Here is a 22,869-nt window from a genome sequence, read left to right as displayed (position 1 = left end):
CTGATGACCTCAGAAGTTAAGTCTCATAGTGCTCAGAGCCATTTGAACCATTTTTTAGTTAGCTAATAATTCCTGCTCCTGCCCAGCTTTCCTACGATGACTGTTACTACTGTGCGGTTGGTCCCGGCGGAGGTTCGAGTCCTCCCTCGGGCATGGGTGTGTGTGTTTGTCCTTAGGATAATTTAGGTTAAGTAGTATGTAAGCTTAGGGACTGATGACGTTAGCAGTTAAGTCCCATAAGATTTCACACACATTTGTACAACATTTGACGGATACTACACCCCTCTGTAGGCCACCACTCATTACCACTGTGTGCGAATTCGTACACAGCAGAAAACAAAATATATGTATGATGGGTTCTGACCCAGTGCTTAGGCAAAAGTGTATAACCAGAGTGAGATGTATTTTTTTCGGACAAAGCTTTTATACTTTAATGAGAACACTGCTTCCTTATCACCAAGTCCTATTTCTATCATATGAGGAAATTTTTTCTATAAGTAATAGGGTTGGTAGTGGAGGTTCCTACTAGGATAGCATATTTCGTACACTTGTGCCTCTAGCCAACCTATCACTAATTTTTTGCAATTTGTAACAGTACTTCTTACTCATGAGTGCGCTAAACTATCTCTGCATCCACAAGGTGCTTTTAAATAATTCTGCTTTTCATAATTACGATGATTTTTTGTAATTAAGCCTCAGAAATGTAGTGTGTTACAATGTCCCAACGGGGCAAATGAGATGTGTGTATCATTATGTCATTAAAGACGATAAAATTGTTAGTCTGCACCCTATTTTTTTATAAAGCATAATGTGTTTCACCACATTTTGACCTGTTAAATCGTGACATATAGTGTACAATTACCACTATTTATGTATTTGACTTCTTAGTTTCATCGAAATATTTGACATAAATAAATAACTTTGCACCTCTGATTTCCCACGCCAGATGACGGTTACTGTGCTATAATAAATTCTGTTATATTTGATGTCATGTTATTTGTATATTTATCTTTTGTACTAGTCCTGTAATCTGACACCTTATAATTTTACCTGTTGATTTTTATTCTTGCATGTTTCTTTAAGGTTTTCTGAAAATAACACGCCAGTGTATGTTGGCAAGATGTGCATTTCGCCCTTCCTTTTTAGCTATGCTTTTTTAATGTACAATTTTAAATTTGAAAAATTCAGTTAATGATTTGCAAGTGTACATTTGGTATTTTTTGGTAATCTCTTGCCAAATAAAGTAATGTTAAGTCTTCACGTGACACATGTCACATAGAGGGCGTTCCAAGCCTCTGTCACACCGAGGTCTGCTGTATAGGTGAATGTAAACAGCAGCTTCAGTTATTGTGATCGTTTCATAGCTCCTGTTACTGCTAATAACTAGACACCAGTGCCTATGAGCTTTAATTTGTACGCTAAAGGTATGCTCATGCCAACGGTTTATACTCAGGTGTATTTGTGGCCTTTGTTTCTTATTCACCGATCGCTATGTGAAAATTTTTACCCCCCTTCGTTTTTCCTCTCCTTCCCCCTTTTTGTTTTCCCATCATCTGTCCAGTTTCCCCCAACCTGCTCTCGGCTGTGGTATGTCATATTTGCCAACTTTTTAGTGCAGTTCAAATGGCTCTGAGCACTATGGGACTTAACTTCTGAGGCCATCAGTCTTTTAGTGCAGTGTTCAAGTGAATAGTCAGTGTTGTTCGTCTTTCCAAAGTGTTGCGAACAGAAACCACGCTGGGTGTGAATTTTATGTCTTTTGCGAACAGAAACCAGACTGTCGCCGTGTTTTTTTAATTGTCTGTCTATTATTTTACCTGTCTGCTTCATATATATTTTATTAGCATCTTCATCCCTTCGTTCTAAGTTTTACGTTCCACGATTTTTTCGCCATGCTACCGTTTAAGTCTCCGATCTTATCGACTGTTTCTTTATTATCTTCATCTTTTTAAAATAAAGCCTGTAGGCTGAAGAGCGGCGTTCTAAGCTGCTGCCAGCACGCACCCATTGGGGGGAATCGAAACTCAATAAAGAAAAAAAAATGAAAATTTTCGACTTCCAGCACTGAAGATGATCATTATGTGATCGAAAATCGATTTAGCTGTTAATAAATTATCAAAATTACGGCCAACGCTGACCTTCCTTCTAAATCTTTTTTTATTTTATTTTTTTAGAAAAGAAAAGACAAAAATAAGCCGTCAGCATCGCTGCCTCTGGATCGCAGGGTCCCAGGTTCGATTCCAGGCTGAGTCGAAGATTTTCTTCGCCTGAGGTTGGAAGTTCGGGTTGTCCTAATTATTTTGTCTTTACCCACGAACACGTCGTCGAAGTGGCGTGAAATATAAACGTTTGCACCAGGCACCGAACAGCCCAGACGTGATCTCCCAGCCAATAACGTCGTACGATCATTTCATTTCAACACTTTTTTCCGCAGAAGCGGTCAAGCACACGAAAGATTTTTATCGAATTTGCTAGCACCCGTGGATGGCTTCGCCCACATAGACAGAATCTGACTGGGGTTTCAGGCAGCGTATAAAATAGCTGACTCAAGTCGATCCAAATCCCGTAATAAGACGAAGCCGGCAACCGATGCGAAACGGCGGTGGCGGAACAGTGGTACTGGCGACAGAGATCGGACAGCCGATACGTGCCGGCCTGCCGATCGCACAGTAGCTGCGGGACAAGACGGACTAGCCCGCCATTGAGCTGCTTGGGAACGGCGGGCGCGCCTCTCGTAAATCGAAGCTCGGCCGCCGCCTTAATTGCCCGCGACCACTGTAACGACCGCACAATTGCAGGCTAGCAGATCGCCTCGTTTGTTTATGTCCGGCTGTGGCCGCTCGCGCGCGCGCTGCCAGCGCCGTCATATTCCGGACACACGTCCGCGGGGCGTAATTGGGCCTGCGACGGCGGCGGCATAAATACGTCGCCGACAACGATCTCAAAAGGCGGACGATGAAATGTATTAGCGAGCGCCGCGACACCGCGCCCCGGGGCTGCGCGCAAAAGAAGCCGAGCGCAGTCGCTTTTCGCGTTTTTCCTCGCCTCGCGGCTCCGGACGCGCTCACAGAGTGCCGCGAAGCTTTATGCGCTGTCCATATTTAGATACGGCCGCCCGAGCTTCTTCTGCCAGGCGCGGCGTCGTATTCCGAAATCAAAGCGAACGTTTACGGAGTCGGAGTGAAAAAAGAAACGACTTTCCGGCTTTTCTCCGGTGCAGAACGAGTGTTGTGCGTCCGCGTACCAGGCCGTAGCTGGGAATAGTAATGTCGTCGGGGCTGACTTGTTCCGTTAGGTGGAGCCTCTCTTTGTTCAGGTGGACAATTCGCTTGCAACGTGAAACTATGTTGTAAGCAACGCTTCCATCTCAATCCCGTTGCCGCTGTGGCATGTACTCCTCTGGGAGATATAATTGCAACGGCGGGAAGGATAGTAAAACGTGAGCAGCACTCATGGATTAGGCGTTAGGCTTGTTCCCACTGGCCGACTGCTGCCTACAAGGCAATACGTGGAGCGGTACCAGGGGCATTCAATAAGTAATGCAACACACTTTGTTTCTCAGCCATTTTCGGGTGAAAAAAATGCGGAATTTGTTGTGGGACATCACGGAATGTTCCCGCTTCAACCCCTGTAGTTTCATGAGGTTCTGATTCGTGGTGGTGCTATACGTAGCCTTCAAAATGGCGTCTGGAACAGAGGAGCATTCCAAGCAGAGAGCTGTCACTGAGCATTGCAGAGACTTGTTAGTGCCTGCAGAGTGCCTATGGCGGGGGCGGCCGAGATTTCGGCTCGCGAGCCGCGCCCTGCACGGGTGCGTTTAGCTCTCAGCCTCGCTGCACACAGTCTAAACCTTCGACCATAGATACTAGTAGACTGGCCTTGCTGTGCAGAAGCTATAGGGCTGGTGTGGCTCCAACATAAACCACGTGCCTGTTGGCAAAACGTGGCGGGATTTCAAATCAGCGGTCTGCCACCCTATGTTTATATCGTATTTTACCCACATTTCTCAATTGACTGCCAAACGCTTCCAACAAAAATTACTTTTTTATCTGCGAAAAATTATGTCAGAACTACATTTGACCTGGATTTGTTCATAGTACCATTTATAAAATCTAACAAATACATCGGACGCCCCTCTGGTGGGCAGCGGGACGAAATTACTATAAACTATCAATTAAAGTAAAATGTCGTTAAAATTCTTTTAAACAGTAAGAGTGGGCTCTTGTCAAAATCTTAAACATTGGATTCGCCGCGTTTTGAGCTCTAGTCACTTATAAAAGAAAATGGGATATGGGAATTATGTCAACTATAGGTGCCAAAATTGTTGACTTTAGGAGCAGGCCCATTTTAGAGCATCAATTTTAGGTGCACTTCAAAGGTTCAGTTCCTACTATTTTTACAAAAGTTTAAAATATCAGTTTTTTTAAAAAAATGATACTTTAGATGAAAGGTGTGACTTTGAAGTTTCAGAAAATAGTTTTGGAGCCTACATTTATTTAATAGTATTAGAAAGTAGAAAAAAATTCTCTTCATGTGTCGACTATAGGTGCTCTTACCTTATTATAATCTCACTTTTATATACAAAAAGGCGCGTATGTGCAGATGGCTTAAAGTTTTTCCGTTTCAGGGCCTCTATCCAAAGCTGCCTTCGGTTTTCATCCTTAGGGAACCTATGAGTAGGAACGAGAAACAGTTATACTTACTTCTGTAACCGAATTATCACAGATACTTTCCAAAATGTAATATGAGTCTGACTTTACAGGCATCACTTTCAACACGCTAAATTACCTGATACTCTATTTCAAGTGTAAAAAACATATAAAAGTTACTTCAGCAGATTTCAATAAACGCATCTGCACTATCATAGAAACACTTACACGTGAAATGTAATGCCATTTCCCCCGACAAAACGCTGAGTACAGCCATAAGCGCAACACGAAATAACCATGTCTTGCCAACATTCACGTGACTTTAGCCCAGAGATGTTGGAGCCACGAAAATGACGCCAGGGCCAGTCTACTATATTTATGGTCGAAGGTCTGAACACGTGGAAGGTGAAGAGGGAGAAACTGTGAACCCACCGTATTTAAATAGCAGTACAGTCTCTCTGCATACGACTCAGTTTAATACTTCACATTTCTCAACAACATAGATCACAAACAGAACAAATGTTCACTGTTATTTCGCTATGTTTGGTGCTCTGAAGACGTAATATACAATCGCACCAAAAAGTATTGGCACACGTGCGTATTTATCGTTGCTGGTTACAAACGCTACCTCACACACCAGACATTACAATTCTGCCCACAGTGCCTACCATTAACAAAGAAATGCAGTGTCAAGGGCAAACATGTATCTCCCGTGCACACAAAAAGTATCGGCACAGAGCGTGGCTTCTCGGTATGTTGCTGGGTTTTCAAGTGCCTGAACGCCATCTGCTGACGCAAGAGACACTGCGTGTTGTTGACGGCCCAGTCGCTAGTATGTTGCTGTATTGCGCGATAGTGGTCAGCATGGGGCCGAAGAAGAAGGAACATTCAGTGGCGTTGCGTGAGAGGTGGTATTCCTCCATTCACAAGGGTGAAGCTATCGACAAATCGGAGCAGATGTGTCTGTTAGCTACACCACGGTATGAGCCATCATTCATAAATATAAAGAGACTGGAACAACAGTGAATAAGTGTCGTCCTGGACGTCCAAAAGCGCTTACAACCCGAGAGCGTCGCCGTATCATCGCACTTGCTCGGAATGAACCCGCTACAAAAATGGTTCAAAAGGCTCTGAGCACTATGGGACTTAACTGCTGTGGTCATCAGTCCCCTAGAACTTAGAATTACGTAAACCTAACTAACCTAAGGACATCACACACATCCATACCCGAGGCAGGATTCGAACCTGCGACCGTAGCGGTCGCGCGCTTCCAGACTGTAGCGCCTAGAACCGCTCAGCCACCCTGGCCAGGCGAACCCGCTACAAGTGCAGCAACTATTGCTGGGGTTGTTCAGACAACGTCCGACAAGACGATTAGTGTTCAAATTATAAGAAATGTGTTGCATGAGGCTGACATGCATGGACGTTCCATACATATCGGAAATTAACCGTCAGAAACGCCTGCAGTTTGCCAAGGACTACATCAGCAAGCCGATGGATTTTTGGGATTATTGAAACACTGTGACATTTAGCGACGAATCGAAGTTCAGTGTGTTCGGATTTGATGCAAGAAAGAAAGTTTGGCGCAAGTCGAGTACGCACGTCGACGTCAACCACATGCGTCCCACAGTCAAACACGGTGGGGGCGGTGTCATGGTCTGGGGTTGTATGGCGGCGTCCGGCGTTGGAAATCTAGCTGCAATCCACGGTACAATGGATCATATGAGATACATCGACGTGTTGCGAGGTAATTTACACGCTAGTGCACCGACATTGGGCCATACTGGGGTGTTTCACTTCCAGTAAGACAACGACCCAAAACATACCGCCATGAAAACCCAGGAGTGGTTACTGTACAATGCCACCAGAAGGGTTTTAACACCACCTCAGAGCCATGATTTGAGCCCCATTGAGAACCTGTGGGCTCATCTTGACATACAAGTCAGAAAAAGGCGTCCGCCTGGTAAAGACGACTTGAAGATAGTGCTCCTGGAGGAATGGTCGAAAATTACACCTGATATCACTCGGAATTTAATCCATAGCATTCCTAGTCGTTTACGTGCTGTTATAGATGCTAAAGGGATGCACACTAGCTATTAGAAGGTGAACATCAAAGAAGAAAACGAACACACTGTCCGATTCATACACGTGTGCCAATACTTTTTTGGATACAGAAGAGCGATGTTTATTTTCATAACACTGTATGTTACTTTACGGACAGGTGATTTGGACATATTTGTAACCTATGTAATGTAAGGTGCCACGTGTCCGGGTTCTGTTCTGAAATTATGTTTCGTTTAACCTACAACCACTAAAATGTAACTGTGCCAATACTTTTTGGTGCGATTGTAGTTTCTGTCTGGAACAGACTTTCGCCATACAGATTGATACAGACAATTTCACGCATTCACGCACTCGGAATGTCACGTAATTGTGACTCGTTTAGTTCCATAATCGAGAAAAGGTGTTCCAGAGAAATACGTCGATCGAAATATTGCAGCACTTTTGCAACCTCATTACGGAGAAGTGGAAGCTCTACCTCAGGGAAGTAATGTGGACAACTTGGACAGTTTTAAAGTAAAAGGATTAGTCATTAAAACGGGAGTTACCATGCAGGTCAATCAGTTACATCCGCACATGGACATGGCACCTTCAGCTGAAACGACAAACTGTCTCGACAGCAGTTCTAGAACAGAAGTAAGATTGCCTCTGTCTTCAAACGTTTAGGAAACAGTCCTTTCAATTATTTAAAGGCCGCAATGAATTCTTCAAAGCTCGCGTTTTCTTTAACGTCAGTGAGCTTGGGGAAATGAACAGTGTAACTTGTAGGAACTGTCCCATACACAATGCGACTTTCTTTTTAAATGAGTCAGAAATAAGTGGTTTCTCACTTTGCAGTGTCTTACTGTGGGCAATGTGCAGTCAAGCCCACTTAAAGTGCACGGTCTGCAGTCCATTCTGGATGTTCTAAGTTTTGTTCCTGCACTCCTTTTTCCTTCATTAATTCAATAGCGAGTTTCAAATCCACGGATGTCTCTTGACTTGACTAACGCATTTCGCAATAATACAGGCCTGTATAGTGTCCATAGTCTTCGTTCAGTTTCATCGCAAACTGTCGCAACTGATAGGAAATAATGGGAGTGATTCCAAAAATTTGAATATTCATACAACAAATATCTTCACGTGCTGCAGGCCTGCAAATTTAGCACAGATTGCTTCTGGATGTACTGAACAGAGAATCTTTTCTGTCAATCAATTTTATGCTCTGTCATTGCCAAATAAATCTTTTCGTTCTTTCTGCTTGGTGTTATAACATCGTTTCATAGCAAATTTGCAGTACACGTCTTTTATTCGACTGCATAATGGACATTGAGAATTCTCATGCCTCTCTTCTGTCATTCGCATTCGTTAGTAATGGTTTGTGGTGATACATCAGTAGACTGCCTCTTTTTATGCAAACAGCCGCTGGACCTTTGAACATCCTTCATCCCACGAACAATCAACGAAGGATAAACGGCGCTGACACCACAATCCTGACGAACTGAACAGAGTTATGCCAACCGAAAAATGCCACGCCGCAATACTAAACGAAATGTCACGTTGTAACGGGTACTTCCGGGAAGGAACGAGCAAAGCCGAGACAGGCCGAGCTGTGGGCCGCTCGCGGCCCGCACACCCAGTCCGCATGAAGTTTGGGGCGGCCCTGGTCTACGGAGAGCTGCAGTGAACAAAAGCACGGTGCGTCGTTGAGTAAAGCGCCTATCATCGTAGCAACAAGGTCGCGCCATCCAATCAGATCTACCACGTGCCGGCTGGCCAGACACGGCTGTGCCACCAGCAACGGTGTAGGTTGATGACACTATCATTCGAGGTAATCGACAGGTCACAGTCACACAAGTCATGGCGACGGTCTCGTAGGAATATGAAGGGGGTTATTCTGTTTGCTGTCCTCCCTCATGGCACAACTATCAACTTTGAAATGTTTTCTGCTACACTCAAGAAATTGAAAAAACGCCTTCAAAGTGCTTGTCGCCACAAAAATGCAAACAAACTTCTCCTTTTTGACGACAACGAAACTTCATTGGACTGTTCGCCCTCATCCAGCCTGCAGCCCGAATGCCGCACCTTCCATTTGTTTGGCCCAATGAAGGATGTGTTCCACGGGAATTAGAATGTGGATTATGGGGAGTTTATTGATGCAACAAGGCGTTGGCTTTGACCAGTAGAATTGTGGTGGGAGGTGGGGGGGAGGTGGGACGGGGAATATACGACCGCCCAGCAAGGTGCCGTGTAAGACTGTCGCACTGAACGGAGATTATTTTGAAAAACATGGTTCTGCATCCAAAAGAGTATCGAATGCTGCTCGTATGATCGTGGGTCGAGCGGTTAATAGGCGCTTCACTCCGGAACCATGCGGCTGCTACGGTTGCAGGTTCGAATCCTGCCTCGGGCATGGATGTGTGTGATGTCCTTAGGTTAGTTAGGTTTACGTAGTTCTAAGTCTAGGGGACTGATGACCTCAGATTTTAAGTCCCATAGTGGTTAGAGCCACTTGATAGGCTTACGTCAGGATGACTGCGCCAACAGCCCACTCAGCGGCCACCGTCCTCGTTGACTCCACGCTGCTCCGCAGGGGGCCATAGGCCGGCCCCACTGCTGCCTCTTCCTCGGCTGGCATAGCTGGGAACGCGGCGGCCCCTCGCCACGAAAGTCTCCGGCATGTGTCGGGGGCCGAGACGACTGTCCGCGGTAGCGAGCCGAAGAGTGACCATCCCTGGTCCGCCTCGGAGGGTCGAACCAACGACCCGCCACGAACTGGGACGCTGGCGTTCCATCTGATGCCGTGTGTAGTGTGACACGCCCCGCCGTCCAGGAGATCTGCCACACTTGAATGAATCTCGTTAGAAAACAACACCTGTTTCTACTCAGCTGCACACCTCTGTTTCGCTAACGCATCGCTCCGAGTCACGTACGCCCCTCATCCCGGTCGCGCCAGGGGGCCCCTTCTGCCTGTAGCTTGCGCCATGCGAACCGCTGCATTTACCCATTTCAACGGTTCGACGACCCTGTGGCCTCCATTCCATTTCGCAACCGCTGGTCAGCGTAAGTTACTGCAATCTGGCCTGCACCTGGCTGTAACTTGTGCTTAGAATATCGCACAATACTAACTTTCCTTATCATAAACGGTGGTGCCGCTACAGTATGGAGTATTATGGGCAGCGTTCTCCAACCCGCTCAGGAATTTGATCATCCAAAGTGCCGGATGGACAGAATTTGTACGATATCCTTCAGGAGGACATCCAATGGCTCTCTCTATCAACGGCAAGCAGACTAACTGGTTGTATTGGGGCCAGAGGTGAACCACATCATCGTTGACATGCTCAATTATTGAAGCTCTTTGTTTTCAATAAATCATCCAATTTGTCTGAAACTTTAATAATTTTTTTTGTCTGTACATGTACATTATATCTACCGTTTTCCATTTCATTCAGATAATTCCTTCGTAGTGCATCATTTCTTAGGTCTTAGCGTGTATATTTTCGTTTACTATTTACGTCGGTCTGCCAACGCCAGGTAATGCGACTGTGGAAATTACATGGTTTTGAGACAAAGAACTTGTGAAGACATGTTCGGAGTGCATTCTCATCTGGAAGGGAATTTTCTTGAACGTTCTTCGATAGAGAGCGGAAAAGATGAAAACCTGAGGGCGTAAGATCAGGTGAAGAAGGTCGGTGTGGAATGACTTTCCAATCCAACTCTTGTATGGTGTTTCTTGTTAGCCTAGCCGGCCGCTACGGTCGCAGGTTCGAATGCTGCCTCGGGCATGGATGTATGTGATGTCCTTAGGTTAGTTAGGTTTAAGTAGTTCTAAGTTCTAGGGGACTGATGACCTCAGATGTTAAGTCCCATAGTGCTCAGAGCCATTTGAACCACCATTTGTTAGTCTAGCAGGATGCGGACAGGCTATATCGTGGAGTACCATTGCTTCACACAGTCTTCCCGCTCGTTATTCTTAGACTGCTGTGCAAGACAGTTGTTGACAATTTATGTCAATAGTCGTGGTTACACCTCGGGGAAGGAATTCATAGTACAGTACACCGTCACTATTCCACCAGATGCCTTACATTATCTTTTGTAGATGCGAGCAGGTCTTTGCACTAGGAGTTGCAGTTTTGTTTCACCTCAGCCACTGATTTCTTTATCGTCACCAGTAACGATACAGTATAGAAATGGTCGGTGTTGTTCACGAGAAAACTGATGGCGAACAAGCAGAGATGCACATATGGCCGCCCACTGAATTTCGTTATTTTTGCTTAGAGCATGCGCTACCCATACATCCGATTTTTGGAACTTTACCATTGCTTGAAAATGTCACACGGTGGTGGAACAATCACAGTTCGTCATATTTACCAGTTTTCGAGTACACTGATGTGGTTCATTGTGGATTAATGTGTTTGCATGATTTTCATCAAAGCCCGATGCTCTGATGTCAACTGATGTCACTGACGTCAACACGATCCTCCCTATGAGGAGAAAATCATTTTCATGCGGTGCTCTGTCCAGTAGCATTATACCTATACGTGACGTAAATGTTTCTGGCTGCCCTATTGGACCCAAACAGAAGATGTAGGAAATGAACCGATTTCTCCACTGAGCACTCCATCTTCTAGCGTCCAACGCTCCACTCACTATCTGCAAATGACAAAATTACAATATGTAAACTCAAATAGCAACCGTGAACTACGAGGGCAGTTCAATAAGTAATGCAACACATTTATTTTCTGAAACAGGGGTTGTTTTATTCAGCATTGAAATACACCAGGTTATTCCCCAATCTTTTAGCTACACAACACTATTTTTCAACGTAATCTCCATTCAATGCTACGGCCTTACGCCACCTTGAAATGAGGGCCTGTATGCCTGCACGGTACCATTCCACTGGTCGATGTCGGAGCCAACGTCGTACTGCATCAATAACTTCTTCATCATCCGCGTAGTGCCTCCCACGGATTGCGTCCTTCATTGGGCCAAACATATGGAAATCCGACGGTGCGAGATCGGGGCTGTAGGGTGCATGAGGAAGAACAGTCCACTGAAGTTTTGTGAGCTCCTCTCGGGTGCGAAGACTTGTGTGAGGTCTTGCGTTGTCATGAAGAAGGAGAAGTTCGTTCAGATTTTTGTGCCTACGAACACGCTGAAGTCGTTTCTTCAATTTCTAAAGAGTAGCACAATACACTTCAGAGTTGATCGTTTGACCATGGGGAAGGACATCGAACAGAATAACCCCTTCAGCGTCCCAGAAGACTGTAACCATGACTTTACCGGCTGAGGGTATGGCTTTAAACTTTTTCTTGGTAGGGGAGTGGGTGTGGCGCCACTGCATTGATTGCCATTTTGTTTCAGGTTCGAAGTGATGAACCCATGTTTCATCACCTGTAACAATCTTTGACAAGAAATTGTCACCCTCAGCCACATGACGAGCAAGCAATTCCGCACAGATGGTTCTCCTTTGCTCTTTATGGTGTTCGGTTAGACAACGAGGGACCCAGCGGGAACAAACCTTTGAATATCCCAACTGGTGAACAATTGTGACAGCACTACCAACAGAGATGTCAAGTTGAGCACTGAGTTGTTTGATGGTGATCCGTCGATCATCTCGAACGAGTGTGTTCGCACGCTCCGCCATTGCAGGAGTCACAGCTGTGCACGGCCGGCCCGCACGCGGGAGATCAGACAGTCTTGCTTGACCTTGCGGCGATGATGACACACGCTTTGCCCAACGACTCACCGTGCTTTTGTCCACTGCCAGATCACCGTAGACATTCTGCAAGCGCCTATGAATATCTGAGATGCCCTGGTTTTCCGCCAAAAGAAACTCGATCACTGCCCGTTGTTTGCAACGCACATCCGTTACAGACGCCATTTTAACAGTTCCGTACAGCGCTGCCACCTGTCGGAAGTCAATGAAACTATACGAGACGAAGCGGGAATGTTTAAAAATATTCCACAAGAAATTTCCGGTTTTTTCAACCAAAATTGGCCGAGAAAAAAAATGTGTTGCATTCCTTATTGAACTGCCCTCGTACAAATAAAAAATGACAATCGATATACAAATCCGTAGCAAACGGATCACCAACATACAAAACAAAAACGCTACGAACTAGGTGCACCAACCTAATAATTTAAAGATCAAAGTTTTACATATTTACTGCAAATTTAGTTATGTAAGAACTGAAATCAACCTCTCGTATGTAACGAATAACGAGTTCTCAGCCGGTAGGATTCTGGCGCCAGGCGATATCGATTCTTACTTCCATCTTTCATCGTTGTGTCTGTGCCTTGTTCTCTTCACATCTTTGAGGCAGGCTATTTATGGTGGCGCGCGTGCGCAAGTGGAGGAGAGAGTGGGTCCGCGCATGAGCCGAGTCAGTCTGCGACGTTTCGTGCTTTCGATTTTGTCGTTGTGGGGAGTTGGCGACACCATGTCACGTGGCACGGCCGTATGCCGTGAGGACCAGTTGAGTCGGAGCAACGAAGAAGCATGGGCCGCTGCCGGAAAGTATCAAAGTTGTATTGACACGGCTGGCCAGTGGCGACCAGGATTTGCTAATACCTCGAGAGCTATGTGGATGGATTGCGTCTGAATTTCACATGAAGAAGAAAAAATTAATCGCCAAGCTTTCGTGGTGGGTTGCTCCTTCTATTTATAGTGAATATTATTATGTACTTAAGTATTGTTGACTGTTGCAGTTGTTCGTGCTAGTGGCCGGCAAAACATTCACTGCAGTGGTGGCGAGGCGATTTATGTTCTGGAACGGCCATGAAATTATGTTACTAAAGTGGCTAGAAATAGTGCCTCGTATTTGTAAGTTTGGATTTGGTGTTTGGTGGCACGCTGAAGGTAGCTCGTTCACTTGACCGTCATTTCTTAATTTAGTTATAGATTTAGAATTTTCTGGTTTTACGAATTAGTGGTAGTTGTTGTTTCTTAATAATTTCTTGTGTGTATGGAAGGCAAGTGGCCATGATAAATATACGTCTCATTGTGTTTTGTGGTATTGCTTTTCTATGTATATATATATTTGTGTAACTTGTATATACTACAGTGTGTCTGCCTCTCATGTTTTCAGAAACGTCTATAGTGGTCGACGCGGGCAAACCTCGCCCCGCGAGCTTGCAGTGTGACGGAAATCTCAGGATTTGAACTCAGGGCCGTCCGGACCCAGTTAACGCGCGATTTTTCTATTCTATTCAACGAGAGGCTTGTTTTAGGCAGAAGATTTCCTACTGTCCGAAGTTGAGTATAAGTTCACCCTTTGGATCGTGTGTTTGTGAAATCGTAATAGATTAACGTTTGCTCGCGGCCATCACATATTCATCAAATTGACGTTTTGCCTTAAGCTTGCATAATGTCTAGAATCTTCCGGACGTTGAGTGTAGTAGAATGCTAAGTGTAAACAGAACAATTAATAGTACCCTTCAGGTCAGATAGCATCAAATTAATTTTACCCTTTCAGTATGAGTAAAACGGAGTGAGAAAGGCGATAGGCAACTTTGTAATCATTTGGTTATCTACTTGGTTCAAATGACTCTGAGCACTATGGGACTTAACATCTGAGGTCATCAGTCCCCTAGAACTTAGAACTACTTAAACCTAACTAACCTAAGGACATCAAACACATCCATGCCCGAGGTAGGATTCGAAACTGCGACCGTGGCGGTCGCGAGGTTCCAGACTGCAGCGCCTAGAACCGCTCGGCCACAACAGCGGGCGGTTATCTATTTCATCTATTATTTTGGTTGTTGATACCGGCACGTAAAGGGGCCGTTGTCACAAGTGTGACGGTTAATATTGTAAATACTAATTGTGGATAGGGCCTTGATTTGCTAATGTTGTTAATTGATTATTACTGCTGATGAATTCATGTGTATGTGTAATCAATAAAGAAGTGTTGCAACTACAAACTGGTTGTGTTACTGGTATACAAGGTTAGGATGTGCAATCGCCACACCAAGTTCTAATTTCCATCTCTGTCTCATTGGAGGAACACACAGAATATTAATTACGAAAATTTTAGCACTTTTTAATTAATAATAAGTAATAAACGTAATAGTACAGTAATTTAATATGTCTCTAAATGCAACTGTATTAAAATCTCCGCCTCTTTCGGAGTCGCTGTTCTAACAACCCTACCACAACAAAGGTCAAAATTTAATGATTGTGGTGTTGCTCACGCTGCTAAATACTGCATTTTCGGGCAACAAAAAAGTTATTATGTGGCTGGTCTCATTAGAGCACAGTTAATAAAGTCATTTCAAGTAATAATGAATAAACTAGGCACTCATTTTTTCGTGTTTCTAACGCTGGTCTCGTTATAACATCATGGCTCAATCGTCGAAAATCTAGGTAGTGATGATTCCAAGCTCGGATGCAAAGAGGCCTAGGTTTTATTCTGCTGTATTCAAATGTTTTGTAGATGCGCTTCACAAACCGTTCTTGAAGATTAAACCTTTCAAAGTTAGCACAATGGTGATGTAATAAAATAATCAGCACTCCAAATTTAAGTTGCACTTCTTTTTTATTGCTTTTGTTGCGATAGCACGTAACATACAAAACATCACTTCACAATACAAAACATACTTGAAAACATCTTCCTCACAGTCACTGTTAAAGTTCACATTTTATAAGCTGACTACAATATGCATCTTTCCAACACGACGTCCAAGCCTTGACTTTTTCAAGGTCCGACTCTAACTAACAACTAACTAACTAATAATCGCTTACGCGCCCAAAAATCAGAGTTACAAGTACGTCAAAGATCATAGTGACAAAAGAAAGAATACACATAAGAATAATATCATTGCGATATAAACATATCGATGTGCCACAAATGAAATCAAATCTTAATGTTGTCTCAGAAATATGTTAAGTAGTTAACAGAAACACAGTAGAATATTACTGGTATCGAGAGGTTCAGGTGAGGTGCCGTAATGGTTACGTAATTCAAGTACCATTACACTGGACAAGTGCTTTAGAGGAGTCATCGGACAGGGCGCTACGTGGCCGCGGCGGTATCACGACGGTGCATTCAAGCGTCAGCCCTCGCGCCGCGCCGCGCCGCTGCTTTACTACGGGACGCCGGGAACTCCCACGGAGGAGACGGGCGCAATTCATTACGGGTACCCCGTCGCCGCTGCGCGCCACGCCTCTCCGTGTCGCCCGCGTCTGCGCAGGACAGGGCGCGCCTTTTGCGGCAGGCGAGTGACGTAATCGAGCACCGCCATCGTCACGTCTTCTCCTGTATGTCTGGAAAGGGGGCGCACTTCGAGCTGTAAGCCAGTGTCCTTGCCTAAGGCGTACCCGAGTGAAACTACTCAAGGTGACAGCAGAAAGAGGCTGTCTGCGTTAAAAGCGGGCTTTTGTTACCTACGGTTCGGGGATACCGTTTCCAGTACTGGCTATCTACACTACTGGCCATTAAAATTGCTACACCACGAAGATGACGTGCTACAGACGCGAAATTTAACCGACAGGAAGAAGATGCTGCGATATCCAAATGATTAGCTATTCAGAGCATTCACACAAGGTTGGCGCAGGTGGCCACACTTACAACGTGCTGACATGGGGAAAGTTTCCAACCGATTTCTCATACTCAAACATCAGTTGACCGGCGTTGCCTGGTGAAACGTTGTTGCGATGCCTCGTGTAAGGAGGAGAAATGCGTACCATCACGTTTCCGACTTCGATAAAGGTCGGATTGTAGCCTATCGCGATTGCGGTTTATCGTATCGCGACATTACTGCTCGCGTTGGTCAAGATCCAATGCTGTTAGCAGAGTATGGAATCGGTGGGTTGAGGAGGTTAATACGGAACACTATGCTGGATCCTAGCGGCCTCGTAGCACTAGCAGTCGAGACGACAGGCATCTTATCCGCATGGCTGTAACGGATCGTGCAGCCACGTCTCGATCCCTGAGTCAACAGATGGGGACGTTTGCGAGATAACAACCATCTGCACGAACAGTTCGACGACGTTTGCAGCAGCATGGACTATCAGCTCGGAGACCATGGTTGCGGTTACCCTTGACGATGCATCACAGACAGGAGCGCCTGCGATGGTGTACTCAACGAAGAACCTGGGTGCACGAATGGCAAAACGTCATTTTTTCGGATGAATCCAGGTTCTGTTTACAGCATCATGATGGTCGCATCCGTGTTCGCGACATTGTGGTGAACGCACAGTGGAAGCGTGTATTCGTCATCGCCATACTGGCGTATCACCCTGCGTGATGGTATGGGGTGCCATTGGTTACACGTCTGGGTTACCTCTTCTTCGCATTGACGGCACTTTGAACAGTGGACGTTACATTTCAGATGTGTTACGACCCTTGGCTCTACCCTTCATCCGATCCCTGCGAAACCCTACATTTCAGCAGAATAATGCATGACTGCATGTTGCAGGTCCTGTACGGGCCTTTCTCGATACAGAAAATGTTCGACTGCTGCCCTGGCCAGAACATTCTCCAGATCTCTCGCCAACTGAAAACGTCCGGTCAATGGTGGCCGAGCATCTCGCTCGTCGCAAAATTCCAGTCACTACTCTTGATGAACTGTGGTATTGTGCTGCTTGGGCAGCTGTACCTGTACACGCCATCCAAGCTCTGTTTGACTCAATGCCTAGGCGTATCAAGGCCGTTATTACGGCCAGAGGTGGTTGTTCTGGGTAGTTATTTCTCAGGATCTAGGTACCGAAATTGCGTGAAAATGTAATCCCATATCAGTTCTACTATAATATATTTGTCCAATGAATACCCGTTTATCATCTGCATTTTTTCTTGATGTTGCAATTTTAATGACCAATAGTGTATTCGGTTGATGCGTAAGTTCGTAGTTTTTTATTTCTAGTTCACTGTTGCTACTTGAATTTGCATATTGTCATTTTGTCATTTGGAGGTAGCCAGTGGAACTGTAGACACAACAAACTGGTGTACCAAGTGGAGAAATCGCAACATTTCTGACTTATTCTTGTGTTTTGAGCTCAGAAGAGGAGTGACAGCAGATTAGGCAGCCAGAAGCGTTTCGTCGTGTATGGAGATAAAGCCACTGGACAGAGCACGGCAAGAAAATGGTTTTCTCGTTTGAAGGAGGACCATTTTGAAGTTAATGACTCTCCACGTTCGGATGATCTTCCGGATTTGATTAAGATCCTTTAAATACATTAATCTTCAATGATCCACGTTAGTGTACTGGAGAACTGGTGATTGCGATGAACTGACATGATTCCACCATCGTGCGACATTTGCACGCAGTGGGGAAAGTTTAAATATCGGTACCGCTAGGTTCTCTTAGCCAAAGTCACAAAAACCAGTGGGTGGCAAAAAGTGCAACTCTGCTTGTTCGTCATCAATTGGTTCACGAACAACACCGATCATTCCTATCCTGTACCGTTACTGGTGACGAGGAATGGTGTCTTTACTCTAACATAAGGCATCGCTAAACCCAAACAATGCAGCAACTACCCGTACGAAGACCTGAGCGCAACCACGAGATAATGTTACGCATCTAGTGGAACAGCGACGGTTTGGTGTACAACGAATTGCTTCCCCGATGTACACCAATCACTGCTGGCAACGCTCAACACCTGAGACGTCTTGCAGACGCAATCCAAGAACAACGATCCGGAGGACTGTGGAAAGTGATGCTGCAGCACGACAACGACCGTCCGCTTTCTGCTAGACTGACAAAAAACACTGTACAGGAGTTGTGTTGGGACGTCGTTCCGCGTCCACCTTATTCACCTGATCTGCGGGCTCAGAGTTTCAACGTTTCCACTGTCTATCGAGCAACCTTCAGGAACTTCCTTTCCGGATAAAAATACACTCCGAACGTGGCTCTACGAGCACCTCACCTCAAAACCAGGTAATTTCTAGTCACGGAATCGAAAACTTACCCGACGTTGGCAGACTGTTGTACATAATCAAGGGGAATATATTATTGACGACTGAAGTCTGTGTTATGTGTGTCTGTTGTGTTTGTTAAACTTACGGGGAAAATGCTACGAACTCATGCACTAGCCGAATACATTCCTATTGCAAATCTTGGGGCCGCTGTGGGGTAACTACTGAGCTCTACATCTAATCTACTGAAAGTTACCTGTTTGCTATTCCTTATAGAATTTAATTTCTCCTGAGCTCTATGCCATTTGCGTATTCTCATTTAACTTTACTTCGAGCTCTGTGACTATACTTTGACTCTTTGGGAAAGTCACAATCTTTGGCCATAAATCAGACTTTATCTACATTCAAATTGAAGTTAGGCAAAGGAAACGTAATCTCATTTGTTTAATTTATTCCGAGTACCTTATACAGGATGGTCCTTTGATAGTGACCAGGTCAAATATCTCACGAAATAAGCATCAAACGAAAAAACTACAAAGAATGAAACTCGTCTAGCTCGAAGAGGGAAACCAGATGGCGCTACGGTTGGCCCGCTAGATGGCGCTGCCACAGGTCAGACGGATATCAACTGCGTTTTTTTTTTTTTTTTTAAATAGGGCCGGCCGGAGAGGCCGTGCGGTTCTACGCGCTACAGTCTGGAGCCGAGCGACCGCTAAGGTCGCGGGTTCGAATCCTGCCTCGGACATGATTGTGTGTTATGTCCTTAGGTTAGTTAGGTTTAAGTAGTTCTAAGTTCTAGGGGACTGATGACCTCAGAAGTTAAGTCCCATAGTGCTCAGAGCCATTTGAAACATTTTTTTTTAAATAGGAGCACCCATTTTTATTACATATTCGTGTAGTAAGTAAAGAAATATGAATGTTTCAGTTGGACCACTTTTTTCGCTTTGTGACAGATGGCGCTGTAATAATCACAAACGTATAAGTACGTGGTATGACGTAACATTCCGCCAGTGCAGATGGTATTTGCTTCGTAATACTTTCCCCTTGTGAAAATGGACCGTTTACTAACTGCGGAAAAGGTCGATATCGTATTGATGTATGGCTATTGTGATCAAAATGCCCAACGGGCGTGTGCTATGTATGCTACTCGGTATCCTGGACGACATCACCCAAGTACCCGGACTGTTCGCCGGAGCCAGCCGCGGTGGCCGTGCGGTTCTGGCGCTGCAGTCCCGAACCGCGGGACTGCTACGGTCCCAGGTTCGAATCCTGCCTCGGGCATGGGTGTGTGTGATGTCCTTAGGTTAGTTAGGTTTAAGCAGTTCTAAGTTCTAGGGGACTTATGACCTAAGATGTTGATTCCCATAGTGCTCAGAGCCATTTTTTTGTTCGCCGGATAGCTACGTTATTTGAGGAAACAGGAAGTGTTCAGCCACTTGTGAAACGTCAACCACGACCTGCAACAAATGATGACGCCCAAGTAGGTATTTTAGCTGCTGTCGCGGCCAATCCACACATCAGCAGCAGACAAATTGCGCGAGAATCGGGAATCTCAAAAACGTCGGTGTTGAGAATGCTACATCAACATCGATTGCACCCGTACCATACTTCTATGCACCAGGAATTACATGGCGACGACTCTGAACGTCGTGTACAGTTCTGCCACTGGGCACAAGAGAAATTACGGGACGATGACAGATTTTTTGCATGCGCTCTATTTAGCGACGAAGCGTCATTCACCAACAGCGGTAATGTAAACTGGCACAATATGCACTATTGGGGAACGGAAAATCCACGATGGCTGCGACAAGTGGAACACCAGCTACCTTCGCGGGTTAATGTATGGTGCGGCATTATGAGAGGAAGAATAATTGCCCCCCATTTTATCGACGGCAAACTAAATGGTGCAATGTATGCTGATTTCCTACGTAATGTTCTAGCGATGTTACTACAAGATATTTCACTGCATGAAAGAATGGCGATGTATTTCCAACATGATGGGTGTCCGGCACATAGCTCGCTTGCGGTTGAAGCGGTATTGAATAGCATATTTCATGACAGGTGGAATGGTCGTCGAAGCACCATACCATGACCCGCACGTTCACCGGATCTGACGTCCCCTGATTTCTTCCTGTGGGGAAAGTTGAAGGATATTTGCTATCGTGATCCACCGACGGCACCTAACAACATGCGTCAGCGCACTGTCAATGCATGTGCAAACGTTACGGGAGGGAACTACTCGCTGTTGAGGGGAATGTCGTTACACGTATTGCCAAATGCATTGAGGTTGACGGACATCATTTTGAGCATTTATTGAGTTAATGTGGTATTTACAGGTAATCACGCTATAACAGCATGCGTTCTGAGAAATGATAAGTTCACAAAGGTACATGTATCACATTGGAACAACCGAAATAAAGTGTTCAAACGTACCTATGTACGGTATTTTAATTTAAAAAACTTACCTGTTACCAACTGTTCGTCTAAAATTGTGAGCCATATGTTTGTGACTATTACAGCGCCATCTGTCACAAAGCGAAAAAACTGGTCCAACTAAAACATTCATTTTTCTTTACGTACTACACGAATATGTACCAAAGAATGTGGGTTCCTATTTTAAAAAACGCACTTGTTATCTGGTTGACCTATGGCAGCGCCATCTAACTGGCCAACCATAGCGCCATCTGGTTTCTCCCTTCAAGCTAGACAAGTTTCGTTCTTTGTGGCTTTTTTCATTTGACGCTTATTTCGTGAGATATTTGGCCCGGTCACGATCAATGGACCACCCTGTATATTTGCAGCATCTGAATGGATCAGGATTGGACGTGGCTTGCAAAGCTGGGGCAAATAAAAGTGGCCCGGACGAGTGGATCCGATTGGATGTGAATGTATGCATACAACTACATCCCGTGTGGTTATGCGCAACAGGATGGAACAACTGCAAATATAGCCTGCCGAACCTTGGAGCACATGTACACCATCTTCGTGCTTGCCTGACAGAGCTGTTAACAGAAGTCATCTGATCTGTCACTGTGAGATTACATTGTGTGGCGAGCCCTCAAGTCAGCTTTATCGTAACAGCCATCACAGTCTTCAAGAACTGCAGCAGAACATGTCGGACGACACTGCAGCAATTCCAGCAGTCCGGCTTTGATCTGCCTTCAGCAATTTGCTGACATGGGCCCAGAAGTGCCAAGAGATCAACAATGGTCACTTTCAGCATCTGCTATGGTCAGGTCAGTACTGTATTTCGTCTCGTCTGCTGTGTTTATTTGTATCCTGGAGCTCTGTTCTTCGGGCTTCTTTTTTTGCTCCATCCTGTGGAAGACCTTGGATTTGTTTAGGACTTCATGGAACAAATTTCAGTTCCAGCAAAATTCAAAATCGACACAAGGCAAGCAATACTCTACGTATGACAACAATCTGAGCTCATAATAAGAAGGACCGTAAACATACAATTAACAGAGATGTGCTACCATTTATTTCAAACAAAGGCTGGTATTATTGCGTCATAATGTGAGAGCAGAGAAGGGAACATATGGACTCATAAGGAAAACAATTAAATTCACAATTATAACACTCAGTCACGCACACGAAAATAGATTTAGCAAGAGAGGAGACACCACACCACCGTCTCTGCTGAAACTGCTGCAGACTGGGCAGAGAAGCAAGTCATCACCATGAACAGGTACGAAAATCGTGCAAATTCAAAAAAATGAGAAAAATAAAAATTAATAAAATCCCTCTATATACACAGGTAATGTTTATGCACAAAAGAAAGAGAGCAGTCGTTTATAGGAAGGCATAGGAAAGCTATAGCATCAACCATGGCTATAAGAATACAGACCACAACCACGTAAGAAAATCACGCACAGATATTAAATCGAAAATTAGGAAAATAGACAAAATTTAACTAAAAAGAACGTATTTATTTAATGAAGCCGCGCGGGGTAGCCGTGTGATCTAAGGCGACTTGCCACGTTTCGCGCGGCTCCCCCCGTCGGGATTCCAATCCTCCCTTGGGCGTGGGTGTGCCTGTATTGTTCTTAGCATAAGTTCGTTTGAGATAGATTCGTTTAAGTTAGATTAAGTAGTGTCTAAGCCTAGGTACCGATGACCTCAGCAGTTTGGTCCAATAGAAGTTCCCACAAATTTCCAAATATTTTATGAATAAAATTTAGTATAGTTCAATACTGAATACGAATAGGTGAACACGTGGCACGGACGACACTGCAGAACATTGACGTGAAGTTCGAAACCTGACTATTTATCCACAAAAACCATATCTTAATGAAAATATCACCCGCGTTCTAGACGAACAC

The sequence above is a fragment of the Schistocerca serialis genome, chromosome 2, assembly GCF_023864345.2.
Source record: "Schistocerca serialis cubense isolate TAMUIC-IGC-003099 chromosome 2, iqSchSeri2.2, whole genome shotgun sequence".
In the NCBI taxonomy this organism is placed as follows: Eukaryota; Metazoa; Arthropoda; class Insecta; order Orthoptera; family Acrididae; genus Schistocerca; species Schistocerca serialis.
This window is presented reverse-complemented; position numbering follows the sequence as displayed.